Source organism: Dendrobates tinctorius, unplaced genomic scaffold (assembly GCF_039654945.1).
Source record: "Dendrobates tinctorius isolate UK_male_01 unplaced genomic scaffold, ASM3965494v1 ptg000366l, whole genome shotgun sequence".
Taxonomy (NCBI): domain Eukaryota; kingdom Metazoa; phylum Chordata; class Amphibia; order Anura; family Dendrobatidae; genus Dendrobates; species Dendrobates tinctorius.
The window spans coordinates 836,847-860,711 of record NW_027362032.1 but is presented as its reverse complement, the minus strand read 5'-3'; the positions used below and the strand labels follow the sequence as shown (position 1 = coordinate 860,711).

The following is a 23,865-nucleotide window of genomic DNA, read 5'->3' as shown; positions in this document are numbered from 1 at the left end:
TACCGATATTGCACTCGTTCCCTGACAGACCGCAGCATGGCCATTAGTTAGAAGCTGCTAATGATCTTTGGAGCAGGTAAGTTTTCCCTGAGTGGTACATATTGGGCCGTCTGAAGACTGAGTTTAGTCTAGGACAATTTGTCTGCACTACTAATTAACAGCAGTTACATTACCAAACTAGGGCAGTCCCTATAGGAGAAAACACAAGAATTATACTGTATTTTCACATACTATCTATTCCTGACACTGGAGGGGCTTATAAACTTACACAGTATATAGTCTGAGGTCTGGGATCTGCCAATATGGGTCTAGTTTTCTGACTGTTTCGGATAACATGACACATGATTTTAGTTTTTTTGTCTAGTCTCACTTGAATATAGGTCAATATTAAAAAATAGTCTCCCAATGAGTCACCTTTGGTGAGGACGATGAAACCCATAGAAATGAGAGGCTTGGAGAGTGAGTGTGTATACGTCACCTCTACCTATATACTGAGATGTGGGGTACATGTTTTTTCTATTAGTCACCTATTAACTAATCTTCAGGGGGTGAATTTTGGGTACAGTTTTACATTTGGAATTAATAAAGCTTAGTTTTATCCTTTTGTCAGCAAACATGAGGAATGACAAGAGACAACCCATTTAAGAAGATTCAATTTTGGTTAAAACTATTCCAACACTATGAACATAAAAAAGACTTCTCCCCTATGTGACGTCTCTGATGTTTATTCACAGTTGATTTCCAAGTAAAATATTTCCCACATGAAGAAAATGAAAATGGCTTCTCCTCTGTGTGAGGTATCTGATGTCTAACAAGAAGCGCTTTCCGGTTAAAACATTTCTCACATTCTGAACAGGAAAAAGGCTTCTCCCCTGTGTGCGTTCTTTGATGGCGATCAAGATCTATTTTCCATTTAAAACATTTCCCACATTCTGAACATCAAACAGGCTTCTCTCCTGTGTGAGTTCTTTGGTGCTTAACAAAATTCCCTTTATGGTTAAAACATTTCCCACATTCTGAACATGAAAAAGGCTTCTCTCCTGTGTGAGTTCTTTGGTGTTCATCAAGATTCCCTTTTTGGTTAAAACATTTCCCACATTCTGAACATGAAAAAGGCTTCTCTCCTGTGTGAGTTCTTTGGTGATTAACCAATTGTGAATTCCAGTTAAAACATTTCCCACATTCTGAACAGGAAAAAGGCTTCTCCCCTGCGTGAGTTCTCTGGTGACTAATAAGATGACATTTCTGGTTAAAAGTTTTCCCACATTCTGAACATGAAAAAGGTTTCTCCCCTGTATGAGTTCTTTGGTGATTAACCAATTGTGATTTCAGGTTAAAACATTTCCCACATTCTGAACAAGAAAAAGGCTTCTCCCCTGTGTGAGTTCTATGGTGATTAACCAAATCTGATTTCCGATTAAAACATTTCCCACATTCTGAACAGGAAAAAAGCTTCTCCCCCATGTGAATGCTCTGATGTCTAACAAGAATCGCTTTCTGGCTAAAACATTTCCCACATTCAGAACACGAAAAAGGTTTCTCCCCTGTGTGTGTTCTCTGGTGATTAACAAAATGTGATTTATGTGCAAAACATTTCCCACATTCTGAACAGGAAAAAGGCTTCTCCCCTGTGTGAGTTCTATGGTGATAAACCAAATCTGATTTCTGGTTAAAACATTTCCCACATTCTGAACAGGAAAAAGGCTTCTCCCCTGTGTGAGTTCTATGGTGATAAACCAATTGTGATTTCCAGTGAAAACATTTCCCACATTCTGAACAGGAAAAAGGCTTCTCCCCTGTGTGAGTTCTCTGGTGTGTAACAAAATGAGATTTCTTGTTAAAACATTTCCCACATTCTGAACATGAAAATGACTTCTTTGCTTTAGGAGCAGTTTGTTTTTTATTGCCTCTTTTGTGACTTTGATTTTCCTTAGTAGTCAGTAATGAATCAGAAGATGGGACCTGTTTCATAGGATCAGATGACAGATCTTTGCTGTGAATGGATGATGGTATATCTGGAGTACTGGCATTCACTTCAGTTGTATCTGGTAGGATCTCAAGATCATCAGATTTAAAACTTGAAGATGTCAGCTGTCCCTCTGATCTCCTGGTACAGTCATCTGCTAAGATAAAAAACAATTGTTATTTTTTAATAAAATATCCTTGAGTTTTATATTTTTGAACATTTCTACTTAAACTGTCCATAAAAATAGCAAGCTATGTAAAAAACTTTAATTATTTACCAAGACAATGACAGTTCACCATCTAATAGAAAACCTTGTTGGATGAACCAGTAGTGTGTGGTGTTCAACTATTTGTTCATTCTGCCTCCCAAATATCAAATAAAAAGAAACCAATCAATGTTATGTAGGCAAAAATAATACCAATTCTCATCTCAGAAAAAACAAGTCCCCACTCAGGTCCATCATTTGTCAATAGAAAAACAGATAAGGCAGGATAGAGTTAATGCTATAGTTAGGGTTACTGTTAGGCTAAAGTTAGGATTAGGATAAAGAATTAGGCTTTTCTCAATTGTCTCCCCAATAATTGGGTCATGTCACATCAGTCATGTCAGAGTTCTCTTTTTCCGGAAAAAAATAAATAAATAAAAACGAATAAAATGACCCGTCAGTATTATAGTGCAGAGGAGGCTTATACACTTTTATGTTCTGACAGTGAAGAAAGTGCAGTGTCAGATGGCGATGTGGATTACGAGGCCTTTAGTAGCAGCGACAGTGATAGCTCAGAAATGAGCAGTGATTCTGGTCCATCCTCACACACAAGGACCAGTACAACAAGAAGGACAAATAGCGCTTCTGGAGAAATGTCTCCAACTCAGGGAACAATGCCCAGTACTAGCGCTGTCCCTAGTGCTCGTGAATTGGCGCACACCGATGTCCAAGGGGCTTTGCCTCTTGATGTAGCATTTCCCAGATGGGAGGCTTCGGATTCGGCTACTCCATTCATCCCTAATTTTAATGCCATTCCTGGTATAAATGTGGAGGTGGAAAATTTTGGACCAATTATTTTTTTAATTTGTTTCTGACTGATAGCTTGCTAGAGCATATTGTCCTACAAATTTATATGTGTCCCAATTCATCAGCCAGAATCCACGATCCTATTATGCTAGGTCACATTTATGGAACCAACTAATGTCCTAGAAATGCAAACATTTTTAGGACTTACATTCGCTATGGGGCTTGTTAAAAAACGAGCATTCAGTCCTATTGGTCCAACAGCCCTGTTCAAGCCACGCCCTACTTATCTGGAGACATCTGGAAAAATGGTTTGGGAGCTGATCTCCATTTCTACAAAAAGGCTACAATCTGTATGTTGACAACTACTACACCAGCATACCTCTATTTAAAAGTCTGGTTGAACATAACATAGGGGCTTGTGGGACCATTCACAAAAACCGTCAGGGGTTTCCACAATCATTGCTCAGCAAAGAGTTCTGAAAGGCGCAGTCAGGGTCTTTACACAATGGAGAGCTGCTTGTCCTTAAGTATAAGGATAAAAAAGATATTTTTATCCTGAGCTCGATCCACACAGATGCCACAAGGGCCACTGCAGACCAACAGGGATCCACTACTCCAAAACCTGTGTCTGTCATTGACTACAACAAATATATGGAGGTGTGGACCTTGCAGATCAGGTTCTACAGCCATACCAGGAATCAAGAAAATCATATATCTGGTATAAAAAGTTAGTCATGTATTTGTTTCAGGTGGCCACATATAATTCTTTTGTGTTATACAAAAAAGCCGGAAATGCAGACACTTTCCTTGATTATCAGGAAAAGGTCACTGAAAATCTTGTTTTTGATAATTTTGTCCCCGCCAATCCTTTAGAATGTGAAGATGTCTGAAGACTCACTGAGCGACATTTTATTGCACTCATCCCAGTAGCTGAAACAAGAAAGAACCCCCAGAGAAGATGTCGTGTATGTTCCTAGAGAGGAATGAGGCATGATCCCCGCTATTATTACCCACAATGCCCATCACTGCCAGCCTTATGCCTCCATGACGGCTTTACAATCTTCCACACAGAACCACGGTTTTGAACTGTTTTGACATTCAAGCATTTGGTTTATTTAGTGACAGACACATTTGAGTAGAGCGGACTTAACAATTTCCGGGGGTAGGTGGGGGGAGGTCTCCAGAGACACAAGCTGGGCACAATATGTTATTGTGAGGCTTAGAAAAAAAACTACATCCAGCAAAATGTCACCTTCGATGGCGGCAACTGCGCTGTAGCATCTATAAGTAAGAGATAGAGGCTACTGCGCAGGCGCCGCCATCGCCGTGTCATTTTGCTGTCTGTAATTTTTTTTCTAAGCCTCACAATAGCCACAATATTATAGGCATTATCACCAATAATATCAATGCTATTATATACATTATGTAATAATGGGGCAGGTCAGTGAGGGGTCAGCGACCTGTCATAAGCCAATACAGATGAATATGTAATCAGCACACTTCATAAAGCCCCGCCCACAGCCCCACCCACAGCCCCGCCCCAGAGCACGAGAATCTCATTAACTTCAAACTACAAATACAGATTAAACAACAGTAAACCAGAGTCGCCCTCATTTATGGTAGAACATTGGAGCTACTATGGATCCTGACCAGAAGATTAGAGAAAATAATATTGCTCCCCATTTCAGGAGAGATTGTGCAGTAATCTGAATTCCTTAGGTTGGAAAACAATGTAATTTATGATGTGGAGTGAATCCATGACACCAGGGCTGGAGCCAACACACCTCCTGCAGGCGGGAATAAATGTATATTACAGCCATCAGCCACGCACAGCTTAGAGATCTATCAGGGCACAGGTGGAATGTTTGTCCTGGAGATTATCACAATCCTCCTTGAAGTTAGTTGGTTTTAATACAAATTGAAAAGTCAGGATAAAGGGAAACTCTGCTGTTATTGGACAGAAATTCACACTTGGCCTCACTGCACATTTACTGGTGTCGCTCATAAAAGGGAAGATTGGCCAGAAAGACTGGACCTGGTCTTGTAGGGACCATGAGACATTCAGCAGCACAGAAGGGAGAGAAGATTCATCCGATAAGATCTCAGGGATCTAGGAAGCCAACAGCATCATTACCCTCCGCTTTCTCTTACAGGCCCAGCATAAGATTTTTCTCCAAGTGATTTTCTATCTTGTCAGCACATTCTACGTACGCTGTCATTTGGCTTTATAGTTACAGATCTGGGCAGGTAACGGTCAGCGTCTCCTAATGTGAAGGAGAGAATGGCTAATGAAATCAATTATTAAACCTTATATAAGTCAGTTCACAGCTCCAGTCGTCACAACCCACCTAACTACAATCTTTAATCTCTCCCTCTCCTCGGGCATTTTCCAATCCTCCTTCAAACACGCCATCGTTACTCCATTACTAAAGAAACCCGCTCTCGTCCCATCCTGCACAAACAACTACCAGTCTCCAATCTCCCCTTCATCTCTAAACTCTTGGAGCACCTAGTCTACTGCCGCCTTACCCATTACCTCTCCACTCACTCCCACCTAGACCCTTCACAGTCCAGCTTCCGCCGCTTACATTCGACTGAAACTGTACTCATCAAAGTGACCAATGACCTTCTGACAGCAAAATGTAACGGTGACCACTCTCTGCTCATTCTTCTCGACCTGTCTGCAGCTTTCGACACTGTTGACCACCATCTCCTACTCTCTATGCTCCAGTCACTAGGCATTAAGGACACTGCTCTCTCCTGGTTCTCTTCCTATCTCTCTGACCACACCTTCAGTGTTTTGTTCTCTGGTGCCACGTCATCTCCTCTTCCTCTAGAATCCGCCCTTTTCTCACAATGGAAACAACAAAAACCCTCACTGTAGCAGTGATCCACTCCCGCCTGGATTACTGCAATGCTCTATTAATTGGCCTCCCCGTCACTTGACTATCCCCTCTCCAGTCCATACTTAATGCAGCAGCCAGGGTCATCTATCTTACTAATCGGCACTCGGACGCGTTCGCTCTTCGCCAGTCCTTACATTGGCTGCCCATTCATTATAGTATCCAATTCAAAGTACTTGTTCTCACCCACAAAGCTCTCCACAGTGCGGCACCCCCCTACATCTCCTCCCTTATTTCTGTCCATCGGCCTAACCGACCGCTGCGCTCTGCAAACGACTTTCGACTAACCTCTGCACTAATCCTTAACCTCCCACTCCCGACTCCAAGACTTCTCCCGCGCTGCTCCTATCCTCTGGAATGCTCTACCCCAAGAAATTAGGACTATCCACAATTTGCATAGTTTCAGGCGTTTCCTCAAAACACATTTGTTCAGAGCGGCCTATTACGTTCATTAATCAAAGTCATTCTATGTGTAAGTGTGCGTGTGTAGCCCATTCACTATCTCCATCCATCTCTCACTCCCTCAAGAAGGCTGGACCTTCATTGTAAATACACACCTGTACTCTGTATCTCCCCCACCTCATTGTAGATTGTAAGCTCTCACCAGCAGGGTCGTCCTATTTTGCTTTAATTATTGTATTGTTAACGTAACTTATGACTTGTGTTTTGAAAGTGATAAACTGTAAAGCGCTGCGGAATATGTTGGCGCTATATAAATAAAGATTATTATTATTATTACATATGGTGTACCAAGATGGCGTCTATGTCGTCAGACAACACCCTGGAAGGAATCCTTGGAATGCAGAAGCTGAGATACTGGATACCATATATGGAAGTGAAGCTGAAATGGACCTATCATAGACTGACACTGGCTACTCAGAAGATTGTGTGACACCCATTTCCTGTTTCTTTGTCTTGAGAATAAACTTCAGTTGTGTGCAAGCCTTTGCTGAGAAAGGAGTAGACATCTAACTCTGTGTTCGCTGTGACTGTGAATGCACACTCAGCCTATATTGGGTCAGGTACAAGCAATCATATAGATCTCGCCTTAAGGGATCACCCTCACACTAATACCAGGGGGTAGGTGGATCCTCCAGGTTGTACGTTCTATAGAAAAGGGCTTTCAATGCCCAAAGTCATTTGAACAGTTTTGGGTGGAGGAGAATGTTGTGGTCTAGAGGCAAAATGGTGATCATGGTAATACGGCCGGACTACACCACCGATAAAGCAGCCACAGCCGGTGACTGAGAGGAATCTGTGACTTCTCTGCATTCAGTGGTTACTACTCACCCGGGTAGTCATATGTGGGAATCTCCTCTTTACACCACTCATCACCCCTCACATATGTCTCTGTAGTGTTAATATGGGTCAGATCTTCACCCTGAAACAAATATTGTAAAAGTCACAGACAGATGGAGAAGTCCCATCTATGATCAGCTCTAATCCTGCCATCTCCACCGTTCTCATTACACAAGTATAAAACATATAATACTGGTGGATAAAACAAGACTGAGCACAAGACCTTCACAGCCGTCTACACATCATAGGGGAGATCTCCTGACACCTTCTCTCCATCTACCTGATGATCCTGAGGAGCACTGGGATCTTCTTGTTTACAGTCCTGTGGAAGAAGAGGACGGGGACATCTCTCTGGTGTTGTCCTCTTACTGGATAGATCTGGAGGAAACACATACAGGGACTGAATTCATTCTCTACATACAGATAATTATAGGCCGTGTGTATTTAGTCCTGTCTATTACCTGGTGATGTGAGGTGCTGGGGAACCTCCATTATGACGTTCTTGTACAGATCTTTGTGTCCTTCTAAATACTCCCACTCCTCCATGGAGAAATAGACAGCGACATCCTGACACCTTATAGGAACCTGACACATACAATGATACCGTCATCCCCCCGATCCCTTCATAGTGTTACTGTATAATGTCCCAGCATTCCCAGCAGTGTCACCTCTCCAGTCAGCAGCTCCATCATCTTGTAGATGAGTTCTAGGATCTTCTGGTCATTGATGTCCTCATGGATCAGGGGGTGACGTGGAGGCCCCGTGATTGGGCTCAGGGGTCTTCCCCATCCCTCAGACACAGGGTCCTGACAGCGATCACTAGAGGTCTTCTTCACCACTGTGTAATCCTGGTAATGGAGAGACACAATAATAAATCTCACTACAGACATTCCCAGAGTCCTCACCTCTCCAGTTCGGTCCATCTGTTATTCCCATAGATAAGAATGATGTAATGTGACGTCATCAGAATCTCTCACCTCTCCAGTGAGACGGAAGAGGATCTCTAGGGTGAGGTGTAACATCCTCTCCGCCATCTTGTCTCTGTCCATATCCATCCTTGATGGGTAAATCAGGAAAATTCTCTTCTGTAGAAGATCTTCACTGTGAGGATCCGATATTGTAGACACCTGAATGAGAAGATGATCCGATGTAACATCATAAGAATCCTGTGTAATAATACAATTACTGGAGATAATAAGGGAAACATATGAGGAGATTTATTATCTTACAGGGTTTAGTTTTCTTCCCCGACATCTACTAATAAAACCTATATATTTAGGCCACAGACAACAAGCAGTTTCCTCCTCGGAGTCGGCAGCTGAACACGTTCCTCATAGACTCATCTTCCATAACGCTAATTCTCGTCTCATTACCGACACTGGAATCGGCATTAGCAATACTGCAGGAGAGATTCATTACACGCGACATGAGAAATAACTCCTTCATGATGAGGACGACATCTTCATCTTCTACTGCGGCTCTAGAAACAGATTTGGCCAGAGTCGGTCACTGCCTCCATCCCCACCGGCCGTCTATATGAAGGTTTCCCGTCTTCCCCGCACTGGAATCTTCCATCACGTTAGATCTCAGCTCTGAGTCACACACAGAAGTTTGAGGTTTTTAGAAAAGATTTTTAGTTTCCAAAAACACAACGGACAGAAATGATCTGATCCCAAAGTCTCCATGTACAGTGATTTATGGGGATTATTTCTGGCCTTAGGCTTTCCTATATTACAAGAAAAACTCCAGAAAAAGCCGATATTAAAATGTTTCTAAAGAAAATTGGCTCCAACAATTCTTATATGCAAAAAGCAGAAGACACATTTTATAATTTTTAACATGTTAAATATTTATTAAAAATAAATTAATCTTTTTGTGCCCCAGAACATAGATGTACACCGCAGGGACGGCACAGATGAGGCTGCAACAAAAACCCTGACAGTTTAACCACTTGCTGCTGTGAAAAGCAAACATGGCATCTAAGAAGGTGTGACAGAGTTTGGCTGAATGCCCCCCGCCCCCAAGTACTCGATAGTATGGGGCGGCCTAGTTACTCCGATACTTACATGTCTAATAATGGGGTCTGGGCTGCAATGTATGAAGGTCTATTAGGCCGGGCCAGAGGCAGCGTCCAATAAGTTACCTTATAACGCCCCCATACACAGTAGACTAAAGTTCCATGAAAGCACTGATTTCGGGGGGTTTGGCCGACCATATAATGTATTTGGGGGCCTCCCGACAGATGATGTCAGGGCAGAGAAGGATCTGACATCCTGAATTTCAGAGGATAATCCGTTTGTTCTTCCTGTTTATAATCCTCCGCTAGAGGAGTCTGGAGGTGACTCTCTCATACAGACCACAGGAAAGCTGGAATATTTGTGTGTATGGGGGAGTCGGGAGAGATCGCCGTCTGCCAAATGACCGTTCAGCCAACTCTGATCTCATGTGTATGGGGCCGTTAGTATTACACTGACAGGCAGTGATGATACACGGCACTACAGTAGTACAGGGCATCACCGGAGCCATCAGAGGCTTGTATGTTGTATGATCGCACTGATCAGAGGGGTTTAAAAAAGGTTTAAAGTGAAAAAAAAATATCAGTTTCAGCAACAAGAAATATCCATCACTATATGGAAAGCAGAGTCACTGCACAATGTTAGTTACGTCACGTCCATAACTACTTTATTATACTCTATTATCCTGTACACAGTGGAGTAGATAGAAATCACAGATCACACAGCAATAGCTGGAATTGGACCCTCCAATGTAAAGAAAAAAAATCTCTCTATCTATATACACTGTTCAAAAAAATAAAGGAAACACTTAAACAACAGAATATACCTCCAAGTAAATCAAACTTCTGTGAAATCAAACTGTCCACTTAGGAAGCAACACTGATTGACAATCAATTTCACATGCTGTTGTGCAAATGGAATAGACAACAGATGGAAATTATTGGCAATTATCAGGACACCCTCAATAAAGGAGTGGTTCTGCAGGTGGGGACCTCAGACCACATCTCAGTACCAATGCTTTCTGGCTGATGTTTTGGTCACTTTTGAATGTTGGTTGTGCTTTCATACTCGTAGTAGCATGAGACAGACTCTAAAACCGACACAAGTGGCTCAGGTAGTGCACCTTATCCAGGATGGCACATCAATGCGAGCTGTGGCAAGAAGGTTTGCTGTGTCTGTCAGCGCAGTGTCCAGAGGCTGGAGGCGCTACCAGGAGACAGGCCAGTACACCAGGAGATGTGGAGGGGGCCGTATGAGGGCAACAACCCAGCAGCAGGACCACTACCTCCACCTTTGTGCAAGGAGGAAGAGGAGGATCACTGCCAGAGCCCTGCAAAATGATCTTCAGCAGGCCACAAATGTTCATGTGTCTGCACAAACGGTTAGAAACTGACTCCATTAGGATGGTCTGAGTGCCCAACATCCACAGATGGGGGTTGTGCTCACAGCCCAACACCGTACAGGGCACTTGGCATTTGCCAGAGAACACCAGGATTGGCAAATTTGCCACTGGTGCCCTGTGCTCTTCACAGATAAAAGCAGGTTCACACTGAGCATATGTGACAGACATGACAGAGTCTGGAGATGCCATGGAGAGTGATCTGCTGCTTGCAACATCGTTTAGCATGACCGGTTTGGCAGTGGGTCAGTAATGGTGTGGAGTGGCATTTCTTTGGAGGATCACACGATGTTGGGCTTTGAGCACAACCCCCATGCAGACAAAATTGTGCCTGTTATTATTGGGTCACCAAGGAGGAAAACAAAACCAAGCTAAGTCACAGAAAACCAGAGAGGTTGGTAACTAAGCGGATTGCAGACCCCTGATCCTAACCACACAACTAGAAGTAGCCGCGGAGCGTACCTACGATGATTCTAGATGCCTCGTCACAGCCGGAGGACTAATTAAGCCTAAAGCAAGACAAGGGGAAATCTAAACTGCCCCAGAGCAGACCCCAAAGGAATAGACAGCCCCCACACATGTATTGATGGTGAGACAAGATGAAAGCACAAACACAGGTAGGAAAATAGACTGAGCAAACGATGGGGCCAAAACTAACTAGACAGGACAGGAAAGGAAAGATACTGTCTGCAATCACGCCAAAAAAACATGCAAAAATGTCCAACACTTCTGATAGCAAAAAACCTTGAAGTCATTAGACTTCTCCCACTATATCAGCATATTCTGAGAACAGAGCAAAAAAAAGGCCAATCTAATAAGGGACAAAAAGCAAACTGGCACATGCAGTGACATAGGAATGGAAATTCAGCACAGCCCCAGCCGGGGCTGGCTAACCACACAAAAACTGAATAGACCAAACCAAATCAAGTGTGAACAATAGCAGAGAACACTTAGCTTGAGAAGGCAGGAACTGAACTGGAAACTAGAACCTCAGGAGGCAGGAAAAATTCACCAGCATGGGAAGAGGGAGTCGGCTGTCTTAAATCCAGTCTGAGACTCCAGATGTCCAATCCTCATCCTCATTATCAGGTGGCAGGTCTCTGTTAATTAGATCAGCTTCATTACCTCCTGCCACTAGCAGAGGGAGCCCGGAAAGAGAACTCACGACTCCTCTGTCAACACAACCAGCTCCTTCACCAGAAACCAGAGGCAGACCAGAAAATAAGTTCACAACATGTGCCTTTACCTGTAGATAAATTCCCAGTGGGGGCAATTTCCAAAATGCAATAACTTAAGTGGGGAATTCAGCTCTTTTTGCAGTTAAGGGATCTGTATATGGAGTCTACAAACTACAGTGGGGAAAATAAGTATTTGTTACGCTGCGAATTTTGGGGCTAAAGTCACTTTTTTGTGAGAAAAAAAGTAAAATTGTCATTTTTTCTTTTCACATTGCTTAAATTCCTGTCACACTACCCGAATTCAGATATTGTCCTGTCAGAAAGGAGAATACAGGGAGAGAAAGGGTTAATAGGACTCACAGGAGGAACCGGCCCAGAAAGCAGAAGATCCAGGAGTGTCCGCCACATATATGACTGCTCTGTGCACAGGACCTGTGATGAGGTCACAGGAGGGGAGGAGTCAGGGGTCACATGATCAGGGGCCTCAGTGTGTGCAGGACTCAGTGTGCTGGAGCGCTCCCGATAATCAGCTGCGTGTGTCGCGCTGTGTGATAGTCACAGCACCTGCATGGAGGGCGACACATGCAGCTGATTATCGGGAGCGCTCCAGGGATCCGGGGTCCCGATGCAGCTATTCGGTAAGCGATATTAGCCAATAACAACTTCTCCGACGATATTCGCTCATCTCTAGTAATAACAGCTCAAAGACATTCACCGAACTTTTCATTAAGTTTAATAGCGAGACCCTATTAAATATTGAGCACCAGCGGGATGAAGCATTGACAGCGGCATGTAAAAGTGTGGGCGCCCCTGGTCGAAATGACTGTTATTGTGAGCAGTAGTAAGATGAAGATGAAATGATCTCTAAAAGGCCAAACCTCTAAGATGACACAAAGCCTTTGCATTTTAGGCAAAAATACTAATAAAAAATACATATATAGACATTTTTACACTTTCATAATTGCTAAAAAGGAAAAAGGGGCGATGCAAAACCTTGGGCACCCTTGGAGATTTGTGTACTGAGATAATTTTGACCAAGATTTCACACCTTAATTAGCTTGTTAGGGTTATGGTGAGATCACATGGTGACCAGGAGCTACAGTCTGAAGAAAGGGCTAAAAAGCCTTCACTAGACCCCTGTACAGCTGTATAATGAGGCCCAGGCTTTATAGTGAAGGGACAAGAGTGAGGGCCTGTGCCCAGGAGCTACAGTCTGAGGAAAGGGCTAAAAAGCCTTCACTAGACCTCTGTACAGCTGTATAATGAGGCTCAGGCTTTATAGTGAAGGGACAGGAGTGAGGGGCTGATCTCAGAAGCTACAGTCTGAGGAAAGGGCAAAAAAGCCTTCACTAGACCTCTGTACAGCTGTATAATGAGGCCCAGGCTTTATAGTGAAGGGACAGAAATGAGGGCCTGTGCCCAGGATCTACAGACTGAGGAAAGGGCTAAAAGCCTTCACTAGACCCCTGTACAGCTGTATAATGAGGTCCAGGTGTGGCGCCCCTGAGGCTCAGTCGCCACAGAGGTACTGCACCTTCTCCTAAGGTGTAGTGCCCCACTGCCTAGGTAAGTTGGGAACTCCTTTCCACACTACACACCTGCATCCCACACACAGGATAGTTCAGCACTGATCACATTGCGGCTCATGCTTAGAGGGTAGCAGAGCACCTCTGGTGATTCCTTGCTTCTTAACACGAGATGTGCTGGGAGGTGGGTGGAGTGGAGATCCATATAAAAGAGTGGGAAGGTTTAGAATTGCAGGTCAGTCTGACAGGAGGTCAGGCGAGAGGAGTTCAGTTCTGAAGTTAGTTTTGAGTTCAGTTTGAGTTCAGTTTAGAAAGAGTGCTGCAGCTGCCTCAGTGATCTGAGCCAGCTGGCACGGGAAAGAGAAGAGAAGGAGAAAGACGTAGAACTGCAACCTAAGCATCCATAAGAGAGAGAAGGAACAGCGCAGAACGAAGTAGTAGGAGAACAGAGAGGAGTTGTGGGTTGGAAGAGGAACCCTGCCTATAGGTTCTCAGCGCAAGGCCGGGGCCCGGTCCCCGAGGTTGTATGGACACTTATGGTTCTGCAGCAGACACCGGTGGAGTAGTTGGCTGTAAATGCACTACTCCCATTTAAGACTTGGGACACAACAGCAACACGGATAGAGAGCCGGGATCCAGGAGGTCCCTGATCAGGCTACAGTTGTCTGTCATACAAGTAAGGTTCTAGGAACATCTGACAGGAGGAACTTCAGAGTAACCACTGTACTGGAGTTCTTCACACTAAAAGGTGCAATAGAGGAGTCGTTCAGGAAAGGCACATGTTGGCGGAGTGTTGGAGAGGAGAACCCTGACTTGCCCGGGAGGTTGATTGAGTCTCTACCCCAGAGGACACGGCACGGAGGCAGGCACCAGTGGTTACCAAGAACTGTGAGTAAAGCTTTGAAACATCAAGTCCTGGTGTCCTCCATTCATTCGCCGCTAACACCTTCAGCACTGCTAAATCTGGGTACCAGCATCTATACCATTCTGCGCCTCTCCTCATCCATTGCACCTACACTGCCCTGGGACTACAGCTCCACCTGTGGGGAGCTACACCATCTTTGCTGCACCACACCATCAGTCTCAGTGGATCGGCACGCAGCATTGGCTCAAAATCTTACTTGCCAAACACCACGGGTGGCGTCACAAACTATCCATACAAACTATAATATTAACATCACCGCCATTGATATTGGGCGCCCAGGGCCACGGACCGGGTCACTGTTGCTGTGACACATCCCCCTGACACCGGCCCGGTACCGGGTACCCCGCTGCCCTGGGTGTGAGGGCGACCCACAGACTTTATAGTGAAGGGACAGGAGTGAGGCTTGTTCCCAGGAGCTACAGTCTGAGGAAAGGGCTAAAAAGCCTTCTCTAGACCCCTGTACAGCTGTATACTGAGGCCCAGGCTTTATAGTGAAGGGACAGGAGTGAGGGGCTGAACCTAGAAGCTACAGTCTGAGGAAAGGGCTAAAAAGCCTTCACTAGACCCCTGTACAGCTGTATAATGAGGCCCAGGCTTTATAATGAAGGGACAGGAGGGAGGGTGTTGTGAGTTAATTTTCCCCTTCTTCACTGAGGTCTGGGGAACTCCCTATTCTGGTAAAGGAAGGTAATGAGCCTGATTATCAGGCACCTGAGTCTAATGAGGATGACTGGCTGAGTGGAGTCACTGACTGGATATAAGGCTGCCGACGCCCTCCTGCCCTGCGGGTGATTTCTCTGTGGACTCCTAGGACACCAGTCTGATTCCTGCTTCCCTAAAGCTAAGTTTCTGCTTTGCCTGTTTGCATTTATGTTTTGTGTTTGTTTTCCTTGCTTTTTTGGATTCTGCCATTCCCTGCTGGGATGAGCTGAATCTACTTTTGCCTGTTGCTCTGTCTTCAGAATATTCCTGAGTACTGACATAGCTTTTTGAAGCCTAGCGTCTTCAGGGTCTTTTTCACTGTCAGTCTGGTGGCTCTTATTTTCATAGGGTTTTTTACGGCTTGCAGACAGCAGCCTTCCTGTCCTTTCCTATCTAGGTAGTTTTGGGCCCCGTCTTTGCTCAGTCTATCTTTCTGTCTGTGTTGGTGTTTTCATCTTGCTTCACCGTCATTATATGTTGGGGGCTGCCTACTGCTTTGGGGTCTGCTCTGGGGCAGTTTAGATTTCCCCTTTCTTTCTTTAGGCCTATTTATTTCTCCAGCTGTGATCGAGGGGTCTAGGGCATCGTAGGAAACCCCCACGGCTACTGCTAGTTGTTGTGATAGGATCAGGGGTCTGCAATCCGATAGCTGCCAACCTCTCTGGTTTTCTGGACTTAGCTAGAATTTCTGTTTTTTGCCTCCTACGGTGACACAATCATAACAGGAGGGCCTGTTCCCAGGAGCTACAGACTGAGGAAAGGGCTAAAAAGCCTTCACTAGACCCCTGTAGAGCTGTATAATGAGGCCCAGGCTTTATAGTGAAGGGACAGGAGTGAGGGCCTGTGCCCAGGAACTACAGTCTGAGGAAAGGGCTAAAAAGCCTTCACTAGACCCCTGTAGAGCTGTATAATGAGGCCCAGGCTTTATAGTGAAGGGACAGGAGTGAGGGTCTGTTCCCAGGAGCTACAGTCTGAGGAAAGGACTAAAAAGCCTTCGCTAGACCCCTGTACAGCTGTATAATGAGGCCCAGGGTTTATAGTGAAGGGACAGGAGTGAGGGCCTGTTCCCAGAAGCTACAGTCTGAGAAAAGGGCTAAAAAGCCTTCACTAGACCCCTGTACAGCTGTATAATGAGGCCCAGGCTTTATAGTGAAGGGACAGGAGTGAGGGCCTGTGCCCAGGAGCTACAGACTGAGGAAAGGGCTAAAAAGCCTTCACTAGACCCCTGTACAGCTGTATAATGAGGCCGAGGCTTTATAGTGAAGGGACAGGAGTGAGGGCCTGTTCCCAGGAGCTACAGTCTGAGGAAAGGGCTAAAAAGCCTTCACTAGACCCCTGTACAGCTGTATAATGAGGCCCAGGCTTTATAGTGAAGGGACAGGAGTGAGGGCCTGTGCCCAAGAGCTACAGTCTGAGGAAAGGGCTAAAAAGCCTTCACTAGACCCCTGTACAGCTGTATAATGAGGCCCAGGCTTTATAGTGAAGGGACAGGAGGGAGAAAAGTGGGGAAAGGAGCCAGAAGAGCCGGACTGCCCATCACTAACCTGCAGAGCCGCACTCCACATATATGGCTGCTCTGTACACAGGACCTGTGATGAGGTCACAGGAGGGGAGGAGTCAGGGGTCACATGATATCCGGAGTGAAGACGCTCCATGGAGCCTTCTCCTCAGTGACATTCCCGCCATTATTTGCCCCTCACTACTGGCACAATTACCCTGCGCCGCCTTCTCTACACAGTGTTATGTGTGGAATGTAACGTGTGATTTCTCTGGAGGGAAATAGACCCCACACAGGAGGGAATTATCACCGGTTACCGGCCGTCTACTATATGGCGGCATATGATTGTGCTATCGACTCCACACCAGGAGCTAAAATGCCCAAATCTCGGTTATTTCCCCCCTTCCAGAGTCCGGCTGAGGCCGGGGTCACACTTGGGAGAAACTCGCCCGAGTCTCGCACCTCAGGGCCCTTGTGGATTAGCCTCTGTAGGGGAAACGACACTGGCTGTCAGGGACAGGGGGCCCCGACATAAATCCAATATTCGTTGTAAGAAAACCCAACCTGATGCCGCCATTCGGGGTAACCAATGCTCCGGCAGTCTGTGACAATGTCAGTAATTATACTTTTCCTCACTGATTGGTAGATTTGTGGTAATTTTCCTGGATGATATAGTGAGTTACTCCCGTCCTCTGGAGGAGCATGCTGAGCATGTCAGACAGGTTCTCCAGGTTCTACGTGACAACTATGTATTTGGTATCCTGGAGAAATGACAATTTGTGGTCCAGCAGGTCCAGTTCTCAGGACATTTGGCTTCTGCATTGGGGTCTCAGATGGACCCCGTTACGGTCCCAGCAGTCCCTTCATTGGTTTTATCCAAGTAACCTGAAAGTGTTACAGAGATTTCTTGTAGTCGAGATACTGAGGAACAAACAAGCGAAAAATAGAGTCTTACCTGATAACCAGATATATTGAGAGTAGGGGAGTATTACACTCACCTGATGGAGCGGCACCTTTACACCATGCTCAATGCATAAATCAGCTGCTGCAGGACCCGGGGCCAAAGACCGAGCAGAAGAGCTCATCCGGGTATAATGTGTCTGTACCTGCGCTGCTGATGGAGACGATCGGAGATGGAGATTTTCATTAAAAACGTTTATTCAAATAGGTTTTCAAAGTCATCGCGTTTCACAGTCACGCAGGACGTCTTCCTCAGGACGAAACCTGATAGCGGATAAACATGTGAAGCCTGGAACGTTTTATATGCAGTCTTTATAATATTAATAACAATAATCTTTTTATTTATATAGCGCCAACATATTCCGCAGCGCTTTACAGTTTGCACACATTATCATCGCTGTCCCCGATGGGGCTCACAATCTAAATTCCCTATCAGTATGTCTCTGGAATGAAAAAACGCCAACAAAGCACAAAATGTCAAAGTTCATGAGAAAGTCCGTCACACAAAGATAAATTATAGATCATGAGAAAACAGAACACACTTACATACAATAATTATATTATAAAGCGCCTATGAATGAAGTGAGGTCACCTAAAAGAGTGAATAAAGATATACTGTATCTTTCGGACTATAAGCCGCACTAGACTATAAGACGCACCCCAAATTTTCAGAAGGATAATAGGGCAAAAGTTAATGTGTCAAATGGGGGTCTGTCCCACAGTCTGAATTCAGTAAACCCGGGGGGGATCGGCAGCGCTGGTGGAGCCGGGTCACAGGAGGTGTGCGGTGATCCGGCGATGATCTGACTGATCCCAGGCTGGTGCAGCAGGAGCCTCTGTAACATCTGTAATCTCACTGAGGCCATTTGGAGTAAGGGGGTTTAGTTTATAAATCCAGAAGATTTCTTCCTGATGTAGTTGTCCAATGCGATTCTGATCCTGTGGGGGAATCTCCTCTGTGGGGAATATTCTCAGTTGTGTAGAATCTTTCTTGTGTTTGATGGTGCAGTGACGTGAAAGCCCATGTTGGAGAAAACCCTATGGAGTATTGGAACGGTGTGAGTTCAGCCTTTTGTGGAGGGGTTGGGTCGTCCTTCCCACATATAATTTCTGGTATGAGCATATAATCACGTATGTAACATAACTGGTGGAACATGACATGGGAGTTTTGATCGGGAAATTTCACCAGTAGAAATAAGGGTGAATTCAGAGAGACCATGGCAGATCGAGTCACAACAGAGGCAAGTTTTCAGATTGCATGTAATGATTTTATTCGGGAGACAGGTGATTTTTAGCAAATCTTCCTTCTTCTCTTTTATGTTTGCTGGTGCTAGGACATTGTTCAATGATGGAGGTCTTCAAAATATCAAAAACGGATTGCTGGGTAATGATTTTCCCACCCCAGTTGTCTGACATGCTCATGATGCTCCTGCAGAGGACGTGAGTAACTCAATATATCATCCAGGTAAACTACCGCAAATCTACCCATCGGGGAGAAAAAAAATGACATTTTCAAAGACTGCCGGAGCATTGTTTAATCTGAATGGCATCACCAAATTTTCAATATGCCCCTCCGGTGTATTGAATGCGGCCTTCCATTCATCACCATTGTGTATACGTATAAGAGTAATCATAAGGAATTGAAAGAATTGTCACCCAGATCCTTCTTACAATTTTATTCCATGGTGAAACATGACATCAAACCATATTAGAGTGCAGCGTGCAGGTAGCAGGGAGCTATACAGAGGAGAGAGCCTGATGGACTACGGCCGTTTCGCACTTGCTTAGCACTTCTACCAGTCCATGCTTGTCAGGGGGTTACACCACTTCATTTTAACAAGGGTTAGGGAATGGTTAACTGAGAAGTGCAAAACATTTACAGTGAGTACAGTGAGATGATTAATATAAAAATGTAAAGAACTATAACATAGATCACAGCCACACAGACATATTCAATGTATCACTGAGCCAAGGGGAACTTGTGCATCACAATCCACAATCCATGCTGCTTCTCTTGTTAGTAGTAATCTATTCTGGTCACCGCCTTGTACAGGATAATCAGCGGGCTCAATTCCTGCAGATCTCAGCACATTGGGGTCCGCATTATGGACCTCTCTTATATCATTAATGTCACAGATCCTTTCCCTGTGTAACTGAATGGAAATGTTCTCTGAGCCTGATGTGCCGCGGTCTAATAGTCTGGGCAGTATAATAATTGTCCTGGGCAGTATATGACATAAAGCGCTTGCTCTGTGCGGCCCGTGATTAGTTTCTCTACCGTCATCGCCCCGATCCTCAGATTTCTCCTGTAAGATGGAGATGACAGAAGGAGCGATCCCCACAATGGAAATGGCCTCTTGGACGTCTTCCATGTAACCAGGTGACTTTATTGTTCTTCTCCTGGAATCTTTCCTGTAGCGATAAGTCATCTAAGTCACCGCTTCTTCTAGAAGCAATCGAGGGTTGTTCTTTGCTGCTACGGCTAAATCTTTATCTCCTCACAAATGCCAATTCCTGTTTATTGCTGATTTTATTACATTCATATTGGGATTAGGTGTAAAAGTAACAATAAACCTTTTATTATCTCGTCCTTTTTCTGCTCTTCCTCCTGGATCTTGTAACTAGACCCACATGGGTTCCTCCATCGCTCTAGCACAGTGTAATAATGTTGGCGGATAACCTCTGTGTAATAAGTCGTCTGTCAGGTCATTCGCTTGTATGAAACCTTCTTCTCTACTATTCATTGTTCTCAGCCTCAGATACCGGCTGTATGGTCGGCCTCTGTTAGTATGTTCCAGGTGCGCATTATTAGAATGGAGGGACATATTGATGGCTGCAGGTTTTTATAGGTGCTGGTTATTATTCTACCATCCACTATTTTATTATTCACATCTGAGACATCTAAGTTATTCTGTCCAAATTGTGAATAAATCTCATATTAACCTTATTCTCCTCGATCAAAGGGAAGAGTTTCTCTGCTACTTTTAAACAATCGTCTCTTTTAATAATAATAATAAAAAATAATAATAAAAAATAAAAAAATTCTATAGCGCCGACATATTCCGCAGCACTTTACATTTCGGACGGGACTTGTACAGACAATAGACATTACAGCATAACAATAATCACATAGATCATAACAGATACCAAGAGGAGTGAGGGCCCTGCTCGCAAGCTTACAGTCTATGAGGAAAGAGGGAGACACGAGAGGTGGGTGGTAGCAGTTGCCCTGATTGTATGGACCAGCCATAATGTTAAGTGTGTAACAGTACAGACACAGAGGGCTGATGGAGGCATAAAGCATGTGGGAACATGATGCGGGGAACCTGGTTATGGTAAAACTTTTGGCTGTGCCACATAGGGATAGATTAGTTTAATGAGTTGAGGCGATAGGCCAGTCTGAATAAATGCGTTTTCAGGGCACGCTTAAAATTGTGGGGATTGGGGACTAATCGTATTGACCTGGGAAGTGCATTCCAAAGAATTGGCGCAGCACGTGTAAAGTCTTGGAGACGGGAGTGGGAGGTTCTGACTATTGAGGATACTAACCTCAGGTCATCAGCAGAACGGAGGGCGCGGGTAGGGTGGTATACTGAAACAAGGGAGGAGATGTAGGGTGGTGCTGAGCCATGGAGGGCTTTGTGGGTGAGGGTAATAAGTTTGTACTGGATTCTGGAGTGGATGGGTAGCCAGTGTAATGACTGGCACAATGTAGAGGCATTGGTGTAACGAATGGGGAGGAATATGATCCTGGCTGCAGCATTCAAGACAGATTGGAGAGGGAGTGTTTGGTAAGAGGGAGACAGATTAGAAGGGAGTTACAATAGTCGAGACGAGAATGAATAAGAGAAACAGTAAGAGTTTTTGCAGAGTCAAAAGTAAGAAAAGGTCAAATTCTAGAAATGTTTTTGTGGTGCAGATGACAAAAGCGAGCCAGTGATCGAATGTAGGGGGTGAATCAAAGCTCGGAGTCAAGTATGACCCCAAGACAGCGGGCATGTTGCTTGGGAGTAATAGTGGAACCACACACAGAAATGGCAATGTCGGGTATAGGTACATTAGTAGCGGGAGGAAACACAAGGAGTTCAGTCTTTGACAGGTTCAGTTTCAGATATAGTGAGGACATGATATTGGACGCAGCGTTTAGACAATCGCTGGTGTTTTCTCGAAAGGCTGGCGTGATGTCAGGAGAAGAAGCGTATAATTGGGTGTCATCCGCATAGAGATGGTACTGGAAACCAAATCTACTGATTGTTTGACCAATAGGGGCAGTGTACAAGGAGAAGAGGAGGGGGCCTAGAACTGATCCTTGAGGAACCCCAACAGTAAGGGGAAGGTGAGAGGAGGAGGAACCGGCAAAAGATACAGTAAAGGAGCAGTCAGAGAGAGCGGTCTTTTCTATCTGAAATTTTAAAAAAGTTCTTAGTTGTTCTGGAACACCCTCTCAGGGCTGTGCGGTTACTCGGTGCCGGGCCAGCGTCTACCCGGTCAATGGCCCCGAGTGTCCATGTAAGGCCCTGTGCACACAGTGCAGATTCGGTGCAGTTCTGCAGCAGATTTGGCCCTGCAGAACTGCATGTGATGTACAGTACCATTTAAGGCTATGTAAAACAAAAAACGCTCTGCACATGCTGCAGGTTTTTCCATGCAGATTTGGTGCGGAATAAGGCTAAGTGCACACGTACTTTTTTGCCCTGCGGATTTTTCCGCCCAGAATTGAAGAAATCCGCAGGTCAAATGATTTGGAGAATGGAGCAGGTGGAAAACCGCACAAAAGAAGTCACATGCTGCATATTTTGAACCACAAGAAAACCTCGCGGAAAAATCCGCAGTGTCTGCACAGCGTTTTTTTTTCAATTGATTTACATTGTACTGTACATCACACTGCGGATCTGCTGGATATCTGCATCATCTGCACATGGCCTAAAAGAAGCAGCATGTCGCTTCTTCTGTGCGGTTTTATTGCAGTTTTCCACCTGCTCCATTATAGAAATCTGCACTAAAACTGCAGGTAAAACTGCAGGTAAAACTGCAGGTAAAACGCAGGCCATTTTACCGGCAGATTTAGCAAAATCTGCGGGGAAAATTCCACAGCAGAATCCGCACCGTGTGCACATAGCCTAAAAATAAGAAGTGATAACCAGCACAGCAGAGTCCTGCCCACACTGAGGCTCCTGATCATGTGACCCCTGACTCCTCCCCTCCTGTGACCTCATCACAGGTCCTGTGTGCACAGAGCAGCTGTAGAAATCTCCGGCCTCGGGGGTCTCACCAGACTTCGCTCTTTTCTTGCAGGGACCGCAGTGGATTTCATCCTGGATCCATAGAGCTGAATAGAGGAGCGATGTTCCTTCACTCTGATGGGAATTGATGGTGACGTTTGTCCAACGTCCACGTTACCGAGTAAATCCCCCCAGGACTGCAGCCGGTAAAGACCCCGATATCCACAGATGTCCCCTCTAATTGGGGGAAAGGGATAGAAAAGCCTCTTATCCCGAGGGGAAACCCTGTACATGGAGACATCGGCCTCAGATCTCTCCTGTCCTGTTCTTCCAGAAAAGCCTCAAACTTCTGTGTGTGACTCAGAGCTGAGATCTAACGGGAGAGAAGATTCCAGTGCGGGGAAGACGGGAAACCTTCATATAGACGGCCGGTGGGGATGGAGGCAGTGACCGACTCTGGCCAAATCTGTCTCTAGAGCCGCAGTAGAAGGTGAAGATGTCGTCCTCATCATGAAGGAGTTATTTCTCATGTCGCGTGTAATGAATATCTCCTGCAGTATTGCTAATGCCGATTCCAGTGTCGGTAATGAGACGAGAATTAGCGTTATGGAAGATGAGTCTATGAGGAACGTGTTCAGCTGCCGACTCCGAGGGAGAAACTGCTTGTTGTCTGTGGCCTAAATATATAGGTTTTATTAGTAGATGTCAGGGGAGAAAACTAAACCCTGTAAGATAATAAATCTCCTCATATGTTTCCCTTATTATCTCCAGTAATTGTATTATTACACAGGATTCTTATGATGTTACATCGGATCATCTTCTTCTCATTCAGGTCTCTACAATATCGGATCCTCTCAGTGAAGATCTTCTACAGAAGAGAATTTTCCTGATTTACCCATCAAGGATGGATATGGACAGAGACAAGATGGCGGAGAGGATGTTACACCTCACCCTAGAGATCCTCTTCCGTCTCACTGGAGAGGTGAGAGATTCTGATGACGTCACATTACATCATTCTTATCTATGGGAATAACAGATGGACAGAACTGGAGAGGTGAGGACTCTGGAAATGTCTGTAGTGAGATTTATTAATGTGTCTCTCCATAACCAGGATTACAAAGTGGTGAAGAAGACCTCTAGTGATCGCTGTCAGGACCCTGTGTCTGAGGGATGTGGAAGACCCCTGAGCCCAATCATGGGGCCTCCACCTCACCCCCTGATCCATGAGGACATCAATGACCAGAAGATCCTAGAACTCCT

General features: G+C 45.0%; 1 pseudogene; it reads right to left on the bottom strand.

The window, feature by feature from the left end:
- Positions 1–678: 678 nt before the first annotated feature.
- On the bottom strand, positions 679–22,368 carry LOC141075617 (uncharacterized; annotated as a pseudogene).
- Between the last annotated feature and the right edge of the window lie 1,497 nt (positions 22,369–23,865).